This window comes from Chelonia mydas, chromosome 14 (genome assembly GCF_015237465.2).
Source record: "Chelonia mydas isolate rCheMyd1 chromosome 14, rCheMyd1.pri.v2, whole genome shotgun sequence".
In the NCBI taxonomy this organism is placed as follows: Eukaryota; Metazoa; Chordata; order Testudines; family Cheloniidae; genus Chelonia; species Chelonia mydas.
The window spans coordinates 34876198-34895674 of NC_051254.2; the positions used below are offsets into that span (position 1 = coordinate 34876198).

Below are 19477 nucleotides of genomic sequence, written 5' to 3' on the forward strand. Positions count from 1 at the left end.
AAAGAAAGAAAGAAAGAAAGAAAGAAAGAAAGAAAGAAAGAAAGAAAGAATTTACGTTATCAAAATGCATTCATTCATTACAAATGTGCTTGCTTTATCAAATCCACTTATACTTACAATTGTCACATTTTATCAAGAAAACAGATGTGAACCCAATATTAAGCAACTGTTTTCTACATACTATTTCCCTCAAGATAATATTTTCTTCTCTGTTCCTTCCAATACACGTGATGAAGTTGAACATGAAAATCAAATCAAATCTTGAGGAATATGGAATGTATCTTGTGATCATGTCTGAATGAATCCTTTCAGTTTGCCAGAGTGTCTCGAGTCTTATGCAAACTGGAATGCATAATAATCAATAATATGTCTGGTGGACTTTCCAAGGAGTCTAGAATATATCTTAAGAAATCTAGAACTTCTTTTGAGAAATCAGAAATGTATTTTAGAAGGTCTGAATTGCCTTGAGAGGAATTTAGAGAAATCTAGAACATTATTTGAGGAATATGTGGTGTATTTTGTGGAATCATTTTCCATCTAATATTTTCCTTAGGGCAGCTTTCACTTCCTTGTTCCTCAGACTATATATGAGGGGGTTAAACATCAGAGTCATAATGGTATAAGACAGAGAAAGCAGTTTGTCAGTGTCCACTGAGTTTGTGTATTTAAGAGACTGGGGTCTTAAATACACAATCATAGCAGAGCCATAGAATAGAGTCACTACAGTGAGGTGTGAGGAGCAGGTGGAGAAGGCCTTCTGTCTGCTCTGGATTGATGACATCTTCAGAATTGTGCTGGCAATTTTCATAGAATATCAGGGTTGGAAGGGACCCCAGAAGGTCATCTAGTCCAACCCCCTGCTCGAAGCAGGACCAATTCCCAGTTAAATCATCCCAGCCAGGGCTTTGTCAAGCCTGACCTTAAAAACCTCTAAGGAAGGAGATTCTACCACCTCCCTAGGTAACGCATTCCAGTGTTTCACCACCCTCTTAGTGAAAAAGTTTTTCCTAATATCCAATCTAAACCTCCCCCATTGCAACTTGAGACCATTACTCCTCGTTCTGTCATCTGCTACCATTGAGAACAGTCTAGAGCCATCCTCTTTGGAACCCCCTTTCAGGTAGTTGAAAGCAGCTATCAAATCCCCCCTCATTCTTCTCTTCTGCAGACTAAACAATCCCAGCTCCCTCAGCCTCTCCTCATAAGTCATGTGCTCTAGACCCCTAATCATTTTTGTTGCCCTTCGCTGGACTCTCTCCAATTTATCCACATCCTTCCTGTAGTGTGGGGCCCAAAACTGGACACAGTACTCCAGATGAGGCCTCACCAGTGTCGAATAGAGGGGAACGATCACGTCCCTCGATCTGCTCGCTATGCCCCTACTTATACATCCCAAAATGCCATTGGCCTTCTTGGCAACAAGGGCACACTGCTGACTCATATCCAGCTTCTCGTCCACTGTCACCCCTAGGTCCTTTTCCGCAGAACTGCTGCCTAGCCATTCGGTCCCTAGTCTGTAGCGGTGCATTGGATTCTTCCATCCTAAGTGCAGGACCCTGCACTTATCCTTATTGAACCTCATCAGATTTCTTTTGGCCCAATCCTCCAATGTGTCTAGGTCCTTCTGTATCCTATCCCTCCCTTCCAGCGTATCTACCACTCCTCCCAGTTTAGTATCATCCGCAAATTTGCTGAGAGTGCAATCCACACCATCCTCCAGATCATTTATGAAGATATTGAACAAAACCGGCCCCAGGACCGACCCCTGGGGCACTCCACTTGACACCGGCTGCCAACTAGACATGGAGCCATTGATCACTACCCGTTGAGCCCGACAATCTAGCCAGCTTTCTACCCACCTTATAGTGCATTCATCCAGACCATACTTCCTTAACTTGCTGACAAGAATACTGTGGGAGACCGTGTCAAAAGCTTTGCTAAAGTCAAGAAACAATACATCCACTGCTTTCCCTTCATCCACAGAACCAGTAATCTCATCATAGAAGGCGATTAGATTAGTCAGGCATGACCTTCCCTTGGTGAATCCATGCTGACTGTTCCTGATCACTTTCCTCTCATGTAAGTGCTTCAGGATTGATTCTTTGAGGACCTGCTCCATGATTTTTCCAGGGACTGAGGTGAGGCTGACTGGCCTGTAGTTCCCAGGATCCTCCTTCTTCCCTTTTTTAAAGATTGGCACTACATTAGCCTTTTTCCAGTCATCCGGGACTTCCCCCGTTCGCCATGAGTTTTCAAAGATAATGGCCAAGGGCTCTGCAATCACAGCCGCCAATTCCTTCAGCACTCTCGGATGCAACTCGTCCGGCCCCATGGACTTGTGCACGTCCAGCTTTTCTAAATAGTCCCTAACCACCTCTATCTCCACAGAGGGCTGGCCATCTCTTCCCCATTTTGTGATGCCCAGCGCAGCAGTCTGGGAGCTGACCTTGTTAGTGAAAACAGAGGCAAAAAAAGCATTGAGTACATTAGCTTTTTCCACATCCTCTGTCACTAGGTTGCCTCCCTCATTCAGTAAGGGGCCCACACTTTCCTTGGCTTTCTTCTTGTTGCCAACATACCTGAAGAAACCCTTCTTGTTACTCTTGACATCTCTTGCTAGCTGCAGCTCCAGGTGCGATTTGGCCCTCCTGATATCTTTCCTACATGCCCGAGCAATATTTTTATACTCTTCCCTGGTCATATGTCCAACCTTCCACTTCTTGTAAGCTTCTTTTTTATGTTTAAGATCCGCTAGGATTTCACCATTAAGCCAAGCTGGTCTCCTGCCATATTTACTATTCTTTCGATTCATCGGGATGGTTTGTCCCTGTAACCTCAACAGGGATTCCTTGAAATACAGCCAGCTCTCCTGGACTCCCTTCCCCTTCATGTTAGTCCCCCAGGGGATCCTGGCCATCTGTTCCCTGAGGGAGTCGAAGTCTGCTTTCCTGAAGTCCAGGGTCCGTATCCTGCTGCTTACCTTTCTTCCCTGCGTCAGGATCCTGAACTCAACCAACTCATGGTCACTGCCTCCCAGATTCCCATCCACTTTTGCTTCCCCCACTAATTCTACCCGGTTTGTGAGCAGCAGGTCAAGAAAAGCGCCCCCCCTAGTTGGCTCCCCTAGCACTTGCGCCAGGAAATTGGCCCCTACGCTTTCCAAAAACTTCCTGGATTGTCTATGCACCGCTGTATTGCTCTCCCAGCAGATATCAGGAAAATTAAAGTCACCCATGAGAATCAGGGCATGCGATCTAGTAGCTTCCGTGAGTTGCCGGAAGAAAGCCTCATCCACCTCATCCCCCTGGTCTGGTGGTCTATAGCAGACTCCCACCACTACATCACTCTTGTTGCACACACTTCTAAACTTAATCCAGAGACACTCAGGTTTTTCCACAGTTTCGTACCGGAGCTCTGAGCAGTCATACTGCTCCCTTACATACAGTGCTACTCCCCCACCTTTTCTGCCCTGCCTGTCCTTCCTGAACAGTTTATAACCATCCATGACTGTACTCCAGTCATGTGAGTTATCCCACCAAGTCTCTGTTATTCCAGTCACATCATAGTTCCTTGACATCACCAGGACCTCCAGTTCTCCCTGCTTGTTTCCAAGGCTTTGTGCATTTGTATATAAGCACTTGAGATAACCTGTTGATCGCCCCTCATTCCCAGTATGAGGCAGGAGCCCTCCCCTCACAGACATTCCTGCCTGTGCTTCCTCCCGGTATCCCGCTTTCCCACTTACCTCAGGGCTTTGGTCTCCTTCCCCCGGTGAACCTAGTTTAAAGCCCTCCTCACTAGGTTAGCCAGCCTGCTGGCAAAGATGCTCTTCCCTCTCTTCATAAGATGGAGCCCGTCTCTGCCCAGCACTCCTCCTTCATGGAACACCATCCCATGGTCAAAGAATCCAAAGCTTTCTCTCCGACACCACCTGCGTAGCCATTCGTTGACTTCCACGATTCGACGGTCCCTACCCAGGCCTTTTCCTTCCACGGGGAGGATGGACGAGAACACCACTTGCGCCTCCAACTCCTTTATCCTTCTTCCCAGAGCCACGTAGTCCGCAGTGATCCGCTCAAGGTCATTCTTGGCAGTATCATTGGTGCCCACGTGGAGAAGCAGGAAGGGGTAGCGATCCGAGGGCTTGATGAGTCTCAGCAGTCTCTCCGTCACATCGCGAATCTTAGCCCCTGGCAAGCAGCAGACTTCTCGGTTTTCCCGGTCAGGGCGGCAGATAGATGACTCAGTCCCCCGGAGGAGAGAGTCCCCGACCACAACCACCCGCCTTCTCCTCTTGGGAGTGGTGGTCGTGGAACCCCCAACCTCAGGACGTCGCATCTCATGCCTTCCAACCAGCGGAGTCTCCTTCTGCTTTCTCCCCTCAGACATATCATCTCGTCCACTCTCCGCAATGGTACCTGTGGAGAGAACATGAAAGCGGTTAGTTACCTGTGTCTGTTTACTGGAACCCGGACATTCCGCTTACCTCTTCTGGAGGTCACATGTTGCCAAGCTTCTTCACTGGCCTCTTGGCTCCTCTGTGCAACCTGCTCTATATCTTTAGAGCTTTGTGCCCCTAGAAGCCTATCCTGAGTTTTGTCCAGAAAATCCTCAGTTTCTCGTATACAATGCAGGGTCGTTATCTGTTGCTCCAGACCTTCAATCTTCTCTTCCAATATGGAGACCAGATTGCACTTTGTACAGACAAAGTCGCTTCTGTCCTGTGGAAGAAAGACAAACATGGCACATCCAGTGCAGGTCACAACAGCTGAACCCCCCCCTTCCATATCACCTACCTACTATGAGCTTTTAATATAAGATATAACAATTAAGAAAAAGGCGGTGATCATGTAAAGCAGGGCTGCCATAAACACAGCTATTTTATTCCTGTAGGTGTCCACACAGGACAGCTCTAGCAGAGGGGGATGTCACAGAAGAAATGGTTAATTTCATGAGACCCACAGAAGGGCAAAGAAAACACCAGCTACGTCTGCCCAAAAATGTACTGGGATGTTGACAAGCCAGGACCCAGCTACCATCTTAACACAGACCTCCCTGTTCACAATAAGTGTTTAAGGCAAGGGATTACATATGGCCACATAACGGTCATAGGCCATGGCTGCCAGAAGGAAACACTCTGTGCCACCTAGTAAAAGCAAGAAATATATCTGAGCAACACAGACAGTGAATGAGATCCTTCCATCCTCTGCCAGGCAATTGGCCAGCATCTTGGGCAGGGTGACTGAGGTGTAGCAGATGTCCACAAAGGACAAGTTTCTCAGGAAGTAATACATGGAGGTATGGAGGGCAGAGTCCAACACCATGACAAAGACAATGACACCATTCCCTAGAAGGAGCACCATGAAGATGATTAAGAAGACCAAGAAAAGCAAACCCTGCAGGTTTGTGAGGTTGGAGTATCCCAAGAGGATGGATCCAGCTGTTGTGGATTCCCATGGTTATTCCACCCGCCATTGGATGGCTATATTGAATCTCCAGAAACAATAAAGGCAAAGGACACAAGTATGTCCCTTGTGGAGATTATTGGCATAGAACTCTCTCACACAGATATGAAATTGCACATCTCAGATGTTATAGATAGAAACCTGCATAGAGACCCCCATCCTTATGACTGTGATAGTCATATATTCTGGCTAATCAGAACTGCTTAACTTTTTGTCAAAGGCCTAATACTGATAACAGGATTCTCTCTGAGCTCCAATGACAGGGTCCTGTTATTTTGCAGCAGGAAGATGGGGTTTTATCTAGAGCTGGTTGACATTTTTTCAACAAAAAACTTGAAAAATATGTTTGACAAAAAAATCAATGGGAAAAGTTGAGAAAAGTGAAGGGAAAAAAAAGGAGGAAAATTTGGGAGCAAAAACACTTTATTCTATTTTAAATCCCCCCCCCCCCCCCCGAATAGTGTGAAAAGGATTTAGAAAGTGAGAAGTGTTACTTTCTCTCACATTTTATACCTTTAGAAAACTCTTCCACTTTTTGATATGGGGGGGGGGATCAATAAAAATGTGAAAGTGAGTTTTCCCCATTTTCTCTCATTCCTACCACCACCACCACCACTCTTTTTCTTTCACTTCAGCACCTTTATGGCTCCACAAAGTCCAGCTCTACATCCAGGTCTATCTCTTCAGAAGTACTTATCCTTTTCATTAGCCCCCTACTTCTCTTTACCAACTCCTTAACAGGTTCCATGTTTACAAGGAATATCCCAATGTCAACTGCACCCAAATCCATCTAACATGAGGATACTAATTAAAGGTAATGCTGGCCATGAGTAGCTTTTTGACTAGTCTATCTAACGAAGAAAGGTCTAACATGATCCAATGGCTGGAAGTTGAAGCAGACTGGAAATAAAGTGTACATTTTTAACAATGAGAGTAATTAACTATTGGATCATACACCAATGGCCGTGGTGGAGTCTCCATCACTGGCAATTTTTAAATCAAGATTGGATGTTTTTCTAAAAGATCTGCTCTAGGAATTATTTTGAGGAAGTTCTGTGGCCAGTATTATACAGGAGGTCAGACTAGATGATCGCAGTGGTTCCTTTTGGCCTTGGAATCTGTGATTGAATTGAACTGTTCATTGTAGTAAGCACTATACCCTGGTGATAAGTGCTTCAGGAATCAAGCCCTGAACATGAAAGCTGGATTTTCATAAAGGCCTACAGGAGCTAGGTGGCCAACACCTAATGAAATTGAATTAGATTTGGGTGCCTAACTCCTAGTATCCTTTTAAAATCTCAACCTGAATTCTGCCACTCACGCTTACAATGAGTAACACCTAACTCCAGACTGTTATCTCTACTCAGACATTAAGGTACTCCATGAGAGGGAGAGTGGTAGAAACTGGTCCTTGAAGAATTTAAAGTAGAACATTCTTTAAAGAAATCATTAATTGAAGCAGAAAATAAAAAAATAAAATAAAATGCTATTTAAGTGCTACAGTGAAATTGGGATATGAAAGGATATGAGGAAGGCTGCAAAAGAAGGGGGCAAAATTCTGCAGGGTGAAAAATCAATGAAGGAAAATGTTAGATCTTCAAAAACATGGAAATAGATTTTTGTCAGAAATTTAGTAAATTTGTTTTGCTCTGCTTTGATAAGTTAATAGAATTGTTGATGTTTTTCAAAATTTGAAATTTTGACCTCATCGGGGGGAGGGATTCAGTCCTGGGAAAACTGGTCTGGCAGGCCAACCACAGGTGGAGGAAGGATATCACAGTTAATTGTCCTTGGTGTTTGCTGAGGAGCTCTTAACTGTGTTGTCATATAGCTTCCTGAGTAGTTTCCTGACCACCCAACTAATAAATTAACCCAATATATGAATACAAAAACACCTTTACAATATTCAGACAAACATACAGATCATATGGTATTTTCATAAATTACTACAGGCAACTCCAAATCCATCACAAGAATATGTTTTTAATTTTTTTTACAAGTTTCAAATAAATATTTTTCTGGCCATCACCCGTCTCAAGGCTTTCTTCACCTCTTTATTCCTCAGACTGTAGATTAAAGGGTTTAACACTGGGCACACCACTGTGTAGAACAGGGAAAGCAGTTTATCAGTGTCATGTGAATAGCTAGATTTGGGCCTCAGATACATCACAATGGCGGTTCCATAAATGAGGTGGGAGGAGCAGGTGGAGAAAGTTTTGCTCCTGCCTGCAGCTGATGGTATCTTGAAGATAGTATAGAGGATACGGACGTAGGACTGAAGGATGAGCAGGAAGGGGACTGAAATGAAGATGACAGCGATGGTGTAAACAGCTACTTCATTCCTGTAAGTATCTGCACAGGCCAACTTCAGCAGTGGGGGCAGGTCACAGAAGAAGTGGTTAATCCTATTGGGCCCACAATAGGGCAGAGTGAATATGAAAGTTGTCTGTCCTAATGACACCAGCACCCCAATGAGCCAGGACACAGCTGAGAGCTGGAGACACACACCTCTGCTCATCATGGCCATATAGCGCAGAGGGTGACATATGGCCACATAACGGTCATATGACATGGCGGCCAGTAGGCAACACTCCCTGAGCCTCAGGAGGGAAAAGAAATACATCTTTGTGGCACAGCCCAAGAATGAGATACTCTTGTCCTCGGAGAGGAAGTTCTCCAGCATCTTGGGGATGGTAGACAAGGTGTAACCAATTTCCAGAAAGGACAAATTCCGGAGGAAGAAATACATGGGTAGCAAAGGGCAGGGTCCACCACTGTGATCGTGATGATGACAGTTTTGGCCATCAAGGTGATGAGGTACAAAACCAGCACTAAGAAGAAAAGGGAAATCTGCAACTCCAAGAATTCAGAGAAAGACATGAAGAGGAACTGTGTCACAACCGTGTGGTTCTCATTAGCCATGTCGCCCTGTTGTTGTCCAACTGCAGAGATAATATAATCATTCATTCACTGGTTTAGCTGGGAGAATCCTGCAATATATACACATATAATACATGACAAACATTTTCAATAGTGGCCACTGATTCTGGGTGCTCCCATTTTTGGATGCCCAACGTAAGCCCCCCAGTAGTTGATGTTCAGTAGGACTAAGAACCCCCAGCTCCTATTGACTGGAGTTAGAAAATCAGGCTCAAGGGGTAAGGTTCACAAAGGGATTAAACACCTAATTGCCACCTTAGGTGCCTAAATCCCAGAATCAGGCCTCACTGGGATTCACAGCCCCCGCCCCCCTCAGCTGCTCCTGAACCCCACAGGCATTGGAACTTGCTTGGCACCAACGTTTTTGCAGCAGTAACAGCTCCCTAGGCACCTATGTTTCTTCCTCTGAGCATCCACACTGTTGCTTCCCTATAGGTGTCTGGACACTTGACTCCCAGAGCTATGCATGAATCAGGGGAAGGCAGGTGTTCCTCCACCTAGCTCGCCTAGCTCTCTTCTCCTCCTGAGCTGGAGGGGTAACTTGAACCAGAGGTCTCCTCAGTGCAATTTGTAATGAAAGAGGGGCTGGGTCTCAAGCAATTTTTTTACATTCATAACCAATGCAGCAAGCCCAGAGGTGCTGGGGCTTTGAACTGCCAAGCCTAGAGGTGTTGGGGCTCAGCACAAATTAGGCACTGCGTCTCCTGCATCTGTGGTGAGTACTCTAACCACTGGATTAACAGTTATGAGCAAGGCCCTCCTCCTGCAAAAATGGGGTGGCTCCCTGACCCCAAGAGAGAGCTCACAGCTGAGACTCCCAAGCAGACATAGGTGGCTCCCTGCAGACTGGACGTAAGTGCCAAACTCTGTGAGGGAGTGGGGCTTAGGGACACATCCCTCTCCTTGGCTAACTTCGGCTAACTTAGGTGAGAAGCTGCGTAGCAGGCCTGCTTTTGTGAATCCCATTCTTAGGGTCCTATTTCTCTCCATTCATTGCACAGGGAGCCTGGGTGCTGAACCCCAGTGATCTCCTAGGTGCCTAAGGCCCTCTGCGAATCGAGCCCAAGGTGTCTCAGATTGGGTACCCAAAACCTGAGGCAGTTAAAATCAGTGGCTAGTTCTGAGAATGTCACCCTGGATCTCCCTGTCCTATAACATGAGAGGAGAATTCCTCTGTCTAACATAGTTGCTAGCAGGTGACAAGAGGATTTTTTCAGGCATAGAACTAGTTTAAATTCAACTGGAATTGGACACATAACATCTTTAGGTTCCTTTGAAAATCTATACATTATAATTCTTAGTATTATTCCTTAAACTAATGCAATGCCATGGAGAGAGGAATAACATTTAGGGAGGCTGATGCCCCACTCATATACCATGAGCAGTCATTTACACCAATGCAAGGTGAGTGCAAAATGACTCCATCCCAGTATTACCCACTCATTCCACTGGCTGGAGTGTTTTCACACCCAGTCAGTATTTACATTGCCCACATGTAAATGAAACACAAAGGCGCAAGGCAGTGGAGCCATAGGACCAAGGTAAAGAAATGCATTGATGTGCCTGGGTAAAAATCAATAACATAGGGAAAAACAATTACATTTTAAAAGAATATTCTAAGATAATCATTTTTTTAAAATTTACTAGTAGTTGGAGAGATTAGCGTGTTTGATAACTCTGAAGAAACCATGCCTTGATGGCTATGAGTATTTCAGTTACTTTATGTCTCTGTTGAGATAGGTTCCTTTGTGCACTGAATCCTTGCAACCTAAAAGACTCATAGAAGAGACAATAAAATTATTTGGGTTTTTGGCGGGGTTTGTTTTTCTAACCGAGGTAGAGAATGTACAGCTGGGTTTTCAATGGTGCTAATGTTTTGGTGGAAAGCATCTGTTTTGGAAAATAGAAACCACAAACCTGAAAATTTTTGGCTGAAAACATTTCAGTTTTTAGCCAAAAATGTTTCAGTTTTCAGCCAAAATTTTTCAGTTGCCCAAAGTTTAAAAAAAATCTGTTTTCTTGTTTTCAGAGGGTTTGGGATGGGGAAAAAAAAAAGGAAAACATTGCCACCGATTTTTTTAACAAAAACAAAAATATTTGCCTTTGCCATCAAATTTCTCTTAATAAAAACCAAAACCAAACCATTTTCTGATCAGCTCTGCTCTGAACAATTTTGACCCGCTTCTGCTCTCACATCATCTAAATCATGAAGGAATCAACTGATGTCAGTGTGCCAGATTCTGATTTCAGAAACACCTTTGATGGCAATAAAACAAATTCTGAGCACACTTACTCCAGTGTTCCTCCAAGCTAACTCCACAGAAATAAATGGAATTGCTCCAGTCAAATTACAATGGTGTAAAATTGGTGTAAGTGAGGGTAGAATCACACCTTGGATTTTCAACAGAGCCTGAGGGAGTAACTCATCTAACTTGCACTGAATGACAATGATATTTAGGGGCCTTGACTAGAACTGGGGAAATAATTGATTTTTTGGTTTGGCCAAGACAAATTGGTTATTTTGCTCTCAATCTCTCCTACTGAGGTTATTCTGCTTTGGATAAAAAATTAAATGGACATTGGGCCAAAGAGAGAGAATGACTCTATAGTCTGGTGATCCAGGCACCCATCTGAATCAGTCATAGAGAAGATCTACATCTCCTGCCTCCTGGGTGAGTGCCTTAATTACCAATTTATTGAGTCATTCTGGGAATGGTGTGTGGATTTGAGCGGGTGGTGAAAGAGGGACATGTGCTGAGGTGAGGGGCTATATGTGTTTGGGTTTATTGCGTGCTGGTTGTTGTGTGGGTGGTTTTGAAGTACTTTGGCACATGGGCCAAGTAATCAACCATCTATCCAAGCTCCCTCACATAACCAATGAAATTGTTGCATGCAAATTATCTGGAGAGTAAGGGTGGTGATTGGTTGAGTTACCTTTAATATCACAATGACTCTTCCCTGGCATAGATACATGGCTTGTTGTTGCAAAGGGTCTAATTTGTAAAGGCAAAATGGCTGAGAACTTAAAAATTGGACCGTAACAGATCGTGAATCCTACTGATGATTGAATCTGGTGACATTCTGAACAAAAGGAGTTCTCAACCATGCTCATAGCTATTCTGATTCTATAAAACTTCATTTCGATTGACCCAAACCAAATATTTTGGACATTTTGCATTTTCATACACAGGGGAAAACAAACAATTGTTTCGTTTTGTTCCGATTTGGAATGAAAAAAAAAGTCAGACTTCCCCGTGGAATGGAAATAGCCAGTTTTGACGAGCTTTAAATATTATCACAATACACTGACCAGTACAGAGATTTTAAAACATAGTCTGAACTAAAATTGCAAAAATAAATCAATAAAATAAACAAAAAAATAAAAAAAATATTGAGGGTCAACAAGTCCCCTATAAAATAATCATGAAACGGCAAATTACACCCATCAAATGGGAAGACAGCAGATTTTGGAAATGGCCAGAGTATTGCATCTGGAATTTTCAGAATGACCTATGGGAGGTGCCCAACTCACATTCAATGACATTTGAGTGCCTATACCATTTAGTCCCATTTACAAAGGGCTAGGCTGGTCCTACGCCCATGGATATCAATAAGAGTTAGTCACCAGACCTGCTTAGGTGCTTTTGAAAATCTCAGTAGGTGTCTATGTGCATCTTTGGGTACTTAAATACCTGTGATTATCTTGTCTTTAGGCATTTTTGAAAATTTTACCTTTAGTTTCTCGGTGCCTCAGTTTCCCATCTGTGAAATCGGGTTAATAGCAATTCCCTACCTCACAGAATGTTGTGACGATGAACATGTTAAAGGGCTTGTCTTCACTGCAACAGTTAGCTTGAGTTAGTGCACTCAAGTTACTCCACTCAAATTAGCCTAGCCAGCTTTGGATTGCAATGTACACGTACCCTCACTGGAGCTAGCCTAGCTAGAGTGAGGGTATGTCTACACTGCAGTCTGAGGTGTGACTGAAGCATGGGTACATATATAAGCATGGGTACATATATATATAAATATATAATTTTCTAACGCATAGATACATATATATATATATAAATATATATATATATATACTGCTTACTGTATTTTTTCACTCCATTCATCTGACGAAGTGGGTTTTAGCCCGCGAAAGCTTATGCCCAAATAAATTTGTTAGTCTCCAAGGTGCCACAAGGAGTCCTCATTGTTTTTGCTGATACAGACTAACATTGCTACCACTCCGAAATATATGAACAAAGATTCATCTACCAGTTTAACTACCTACATACCAGCCAGACAATAACCTCTCTTTCTCTCTTTCCATATAATCTATCTATCCATCTGTTGAACCAAGATTTTGATTAGTGATTAGTGATTTTGTTGTCTCAAATTGTACACTGAAAATATAAGGCACTTGAAATCATGAATCACAAATCACTATCTATCTATCTGACCATCATCACAGTGGCGACCATCATCACAATGGTATCTGGTCACCCCATCCAGTACCCCATGGCATTCGTCAGGTTTTCGGAGACTGACGTTCAGCTTAACCCAATGACAAAAAAATTGTCAAAAGATGTTAATATATCTCCTTAGGCTGCATTCTCCATCCAGTTATTCTTTCAACAATTAACCAGGAGAGACATTTAAACATTATGTACGTATGCTGAGATTTTCAGAAGAGCCTATTGGGGTCAGACATCCAAATCCAATTCAATTTGGGTGCCTATCTCACTCAAGCCAGTTTGAAAAGATATATTGAATTAATTGCTCATAATCTGTGACAATGTGATGATATTTTCTTTAGTTGTCTCCCAAAATGCATCAACGCTTGTTTGATTTTCTCTAGATAAGACACATGGCAAACACAAAATGGAGAAATCAAACATCTGTCATTGAATTTGTCCTCCTGGGATTTGAGAATCTCCCTGAGCTGCAGAATCTTCTCTTCCTGCTGTTTTTAGTGACCTACATTGTGACTGTGGCTGGCAATATCCTCATCGTTGCACTAGTTGTGGCTGATCAGCACCCTCACACCCCCATGTACTTCTTCCTGGGAAATTTGTCCTGCTTGGAGACCTGCTACAGCACCACCCTCCTGCCCAGGACGCTGGCCAGTCTCCTGACTGGGGACAGAATCGTTTCTGTTTGGTGCTGCATTGTACAATTTTATTGCTTATGTTCATTGGCAGCTACAGAATGTTATCTCCTAGCAGCAATGTCTTATTTATGAGTATTTAGCGATATGTAAACCACTACATTTTGCAGTTGTTATGAATGGTAGGTTTATCCTCCAGCTAGCAGCTGGGTCTTGGATACTGGGATCACTGGCTTGTAGCACCATAATATATTTGATGTCACAGCTAATTTTCTATGGTCCCAATGAAATTAACCATTTCTTTTGTGATTTCACCCCAATAAGAAAACTCTCCTGCAGTGAAAACTGCCTCATTGTACTCCTGGATTCCATCCTGGCCTATATATTCACGCTGCCACCATTTCCACTGCCCGTAATATCATATATTTTTATCATCGCCACCATCCTGAAAATCCCTTCAACCACTGGGAAGCAAAAGGCCTTTTCCACCTGCTCCTCGCAACTCATCATCGTTAAAATTTTCTATTTGACCCTAATGACAGTTTATATGTTGCCAAAAACCAACCAACTGAGGGCCTTTCACAAAGCGTTCTCTGTTGGCTACACGGTCCTGACTCCTCTGATCAATCCCCTCATCTACAGCCTGAGAAACAAAGAGGTGAAGGCGGCACTGAGGAAAGCTGCCAGTAAATTTGTGCCTTTCACACGGCATCACATAAATCGTGCTAATTGCTTTTCACTGGCAATGAAATGGAGATAATTTGATCTGATATAACGAGGCAGAGAAGCAGAGTCCAGGTGGCCTGTAGCTAACTGTCTAATCATGAGAACTAAAATTAACACAATACAAATGCTCTAATTGCTCAAACTCTCACTCAGGTTTAGGACTGATTCTTGTTACTGCTCTTGGGGACATGGTTGCAGCTTTTGTCTACATCTCTTTACATTCCCCCTGTCTTTTTCTTTCCTTCCTTCTTCTTTCTCACCATCCATTCCACAGTCCCTTCTTCTCTCGCTCCCTCCTTTCTCCACCACCTTCCCCTGCCCTCTCAGCATTCCTCCATCCCAGTCCCTTTCTCTCCCTTCCTCTCTTATTTTCTCACTCAATTTCTTCCACCCTCAGGTTATTTTCCCTTTTGCCTTGCTCCTGTCCTCAAACCACATTGTTGTTAGTGGTAGAAATTCATCCTACATTTCTCACCCCACAAACAAGCATTCAAACAAATCCAGGCTGTTCCCTCCAGCTATGGTTGCGCTAAGAGCCAAAGACTAGATTTTCTAAGGTAGTTAGCTGCCTAAAGATGTAGATGGGAGTCCAGTGGGATTTTCTAAACAGGTTAGGTGCCTGACCGGGGGTGAAAGTAACTTAAAGAACTTACCCGTACTCCGGAGTCCTTAGGAGGGGGTGGAGCCTCAACCGGAAGAGGCGTGGCCTCTACCAGAAGAGGCAGGGCCTTTACATCCCTGGGCCCTATAAATCAAGATTTAAAGGGTCCGGGGCTGGGACTGTGGTAGCAGCAGCTGGGAGCCTCGGGCCCTTTAAATCACCGCCAGAGCCCCGCTGCCACTACCCCATGGCTCCAGCAGCGGGGCTCAGGTGGCGATTTAAAGGGCTCCGGAGGGTAGAGGCAGTGGGAGCCCCAGGCTCTTTAAATTGCCACCTGAGCCCCGCTGCCAGAGCCCCGGGGTAACAGTGGCAGCTGGGGGCTCCGGCAGCGATTTAAAGGGCCAGGGGCTCCCAGCCGCCACTACCGCAGTGGAGCCCCGGGCCCTTTAAATTGCCGCTACAACCCCCAGAGCTCCAGCAGCAGGGCTTGGGAGCCGATTTAAAGGGTCCGGGCTCCGGTTGCCACTACCACCCTGGGTCCTTTAAATCGTCCCTGGAGCCTGCCAGAGCCCTGGGGTAGCGGCGGCAGGGCTCTGGTGGCTATTTAAAGGGCCCGGGTCGGTAGCTGCGCCAGGAGCCCCGGGCCCTTTAAATTGCCACCTGAGCCCCGCCTCGCTTCCCCAGGGCTCTGGCGGCAGGGCTCTGGCCGCAATTTAAAGGGCCCGGGGCTCCAGCCGCTGCTGGGAGCCCCAGGCCCTTTAAATTGCCTCCTGGAGAAGCCGATCCACCCTAGTATGGTGCATGGGCTCTTGCCGGTATGCCGTACCGGGGCGTACCAACTTACTTTCACCTCTGTGCCTGACTCCTATTGACGTCCATGTGAGTTAGGTACGTAACCTGTTTAGGAACTTTACAACTCCAGCTGGGCACCTGTCTGCATCTTTAGCTGCCTAAACACCTTGAAAGCCTAGCCCTTAGAACCCTCTTCCCTACAAGCAGTAGGTAGGTTACATTCCCCTATGGGGTAAGTATATGAGACCTCTGCTTATTTGTGAATGGATCCTTCTTATGCTTTGAACTTGTGCGATATGGATGAGATTTTCAAAAGTGCCTAAGGTTTGGTCTGCACTTACAAGTTAGGTTGACATAACCACATCATCAGGGATGTGAAAAAACCACACTCCTGACTGACCTGTGCTGACCTAATCCCTAGTGTAGATGCAGCTTTACCGACAGAAAAATTACTTCCATCGACGTAGCTGACTTTGTTGAGGGCGGTGGTGTTCCTACACTAATGGAAAAACCCCTATCATTGGTGGTCTACTCTACAGTGTTATCTCAGCATAGCTACACTGACATAGCTATGCTAGTATATCCTCTGTAGTGTAGACACAGCCTCAGTGACTTTCAGTGAGACTTCTGCTTCTGGGATGTTCAAACTGGCCTAAAGCGTCTTCCAAGGGGACTGTTCATTGTGTGTTTAGGTTTCTTTTTGTGTGTGTTTATTTGTTTATTTTTTCATGCCTCTCAGCATGGCCTATGAGCTTGTATCATAAAGAAACAAGCAACAGTTCATTCAAATTTGTGCCTTAGAGGTTAAAAAAAAAGTGAATTGCATAAATTACTTCCAAGATGTCAAGACCTCCTTTGTCACTCTCTGTTTTAGCATTAAAAAAAGATAAATGAGGGGATAATATGTTTCATATGCTTCAAATTAAGTTTCAAAGTTTAATTTACATTTTAATGATTGCTTGCCTGAATTGCTGATACATCCCGTATTTCTCTCTGAACTATCTGTTGTGCGGTTTCACCAGGTTCACATGTATTATGAAAATTATTCACAGAGCTATTGGAAATGCCTTTTGCCTCCAGAAAACAATAAAGAAACATGATGGTCAAAAGAAATACTAGTATTTTTATTGATGACGATGATGATATGATATGCCTGCAACTGTGTCCAAGTAGATAACATGTGAGTTCAAAGAGTTAGGAACGGTTTAAAAATACAATTAGAATTAAATGAAATATAGGGAAATACTTGATGCTTTGGGAAGGTAACTAACACAGGGGAAAATAAGAGCTGAGTATTATTATTATTAATAATCATATTATTATGTATAACAGGCATTAGTTAGCACAAGAGACTGGCATAGGAAAGGGGCAGCTATCCAGTATAATGGGCACTGGCGGGGGCAGCAGAGAATGATTGAAAGTGGAGGGTTGGTTATATTGTATAATGGTTACTAGATGTCATAAGAGTTCCTTCATGAATTTCCAGTTATGTCTACTATATGTCTGCAAAGTGCGACAACAGTTGAGAAAGTGGCAGATGTTTTCGGAAAGAGCCAGTAGATGACAGCATCTACTGACTTGCTTGGGTCTTAGTTGGTTCTGTCTTAAGCTCTGTTGTCCCTTTGACTCCTGAACTCAGCTTTGTTGATGGCTATGCTTCCTTTTTTTTTCTTCCCTGCCTCCATCTCTGACCTCATGCATGTTGCCCGAGTGAACCCGCCATAAAGTCATAGGAATGTGGGGCAGGAAGGGCCCTCAAGAAGTCATCAAGTCCAGTGCTGCCCTGAAGCAGGACCAAGTAACCCTTGGCCATCCCTTAGAGACGTTTGTCCATCCTGTTATTAAAACCTCCAGTGATGGGGATTCCACAACCTCCTTTGAAAGCCTATTCCAGAACTTAACTATCCTTATAGCTAGAAAGTTTTTCCTAATATGTAACCTGAATCTCCCTTGCTGCAGATTAAGGCCATTACTTGATGTACTGCATTCAGTGGACATGGAGAACAATTGATCACCAGCTTCTTTATAACAGCCCTTAACATATCTGAAGACTGTTACCAGGTCCCCTTTCAGTCTTCTTTTCTCAAGACTAAACATGCCTGTTTTTTTTTAACCTTTCCTCACAGGTCAGAGTCTCCAAACCTTTTATCATTTTTGTTGCTGTCCTCTGGAGTCTCTCCACTTCATCCACATCTTTCCTGTGACCAGAACTGGACACAGTACTACAGCTGAGGCATCACCAGCGCCAAGTAGATCAGGACAATTACCTCCTGTGTCTTACATACGACATTCCTGTTAATAGACCCCAGAATGATATTAGCCTTTTTCACAACTGCATCACATTGTTGGCTCATATTCAAACTCTAACCCCCATGTCCTTTTCATCAGTACTACCACCTAGCCAGTTATTCCCGATTTTGTAGGTGTGTATTTGATTTTTCCTTCCTAACTGAAGTATTTTGCTCATGTTTTTTATTGAATTTTATCTTGTTGATTCCAGACCAATTCTCTAATTTGTCAAGGTTGTTTGGAAATCTAATCCTGTCTTCCAAGTGCTTGCAACCTCTCCCACCTTGGTGTCATCAGCAGATTTTATATGCAGACTCTCCGTTCCATTATACAAGTCATTAATGAAAATATTGAATAGTTGCAGACACAGGAATGAGCCCTCCAGGACCCCACTAGATACACCCTCCCAGTTTCAGAAGGAATCGTTGATAATTATTCTTTGAGAAAGGTCTTTCAACCAGTTGTGCACCCATTTTACAATAATTATGTCTAGACAACATTTCCCTAGTTTGCTTCTGAGAATATCATGTGGGACTGTGACAAAAGCCTTACTAAAATCAAGATATATCATATGTACAGCTTCCCCCCATGTACTAGGCCAGTAACCATGGGTCAGGCTCAGCAACAGGCTTTACATGGATCATGCAGTAGCAATTATCCCATAGAGCATGTATTGGAAGACAGTCATCCTTTGAGAAGAGAAGGCTGATGGAATCAGGATCATTGTTTGTATGTCTGCACAGAAAACACAGTAACTCCCAGTCTTGGTCATTCCAAATGCCCTTCAGTGGTGTCAGGGGAGACCCCATCTTCTCCTGTAAATGATATAAATATGAGATCCATAGATTCCAAGGCCAGAAGGGACCATTGTGATCATCTAGTCTGACCTGCAGTATAACACAGGCCAGAGGACTGCCCCAAAACAATTCCTGAAGCAGCTCTTTTAGAAAAACTTCCAATCTGTGCCCTAGTACCTGAAATGTAAAAAGGTGATAATCCTCCTCAACCTCACAGGGCTGTTGTGTGGATAAAATCTGTCACTGTTTGGGAAGTGCTCAGATAGCACAAGGGCACCTATCCAAAGACAGCGCTCTGCACTCCATTATGTTCCACAATATAGCTCCCAGGCTGGGATGTTTCAGCACTAAGCTGGACACATACAAGACTGGGATTTTCCAAAAGACTCTAAGCTATTTAAAGCCCAAGTTCCAATGGCTCTAGTAATTAGAGTTATGCTGCTAAATCACTTAGGTGCTTTTGAAAATCTCACCCAAAGGGCCAGATTTCCAACACCCTGGCACCCACAACTGATGACAGATTTTCCAAAAAAAGCTCCGCTCCCATTTAGGCATTGAAAAGAACCGGGTTTTCAAAAATGTCCATCAGCCAGCAACTCCTTAGTGGCACTTAGAGATAGATTTTTGACACAGCTCATCATCTGCCATGCTGAGCTGTTTTGAAAATGTGGTCCTTAGTTTGTTCCCTCCCTTGGCCGCTAGCCCTCAGTTTGCTTCTCCTAGTTGGCTGCTCTCACTCTCTCTTCCTCTGCTCTGCCTCTCCATCCTGGTC

The 19477-nt window shown here is 44.0% G+C and overlaps 2 pseudogenes; both read right to left on the minus strand.

Moving 5' to 3' along the window:
* Positions 1 to 416: 416 nt before the first annotated feature.
* Positions 417 to 5444, minus strand: LOC102942867 (annotated as a pseudogene).
* A 2023-nt stretch (positions 5445 to 7467) lies between these two features.
* On the minus strand, positions 7468 to 8387 carry LOC102943085 (annotated as a pseudogene).
* Between the last annotated feature and the right edge of the window lie 11090 nt (positions 8388 to 19477).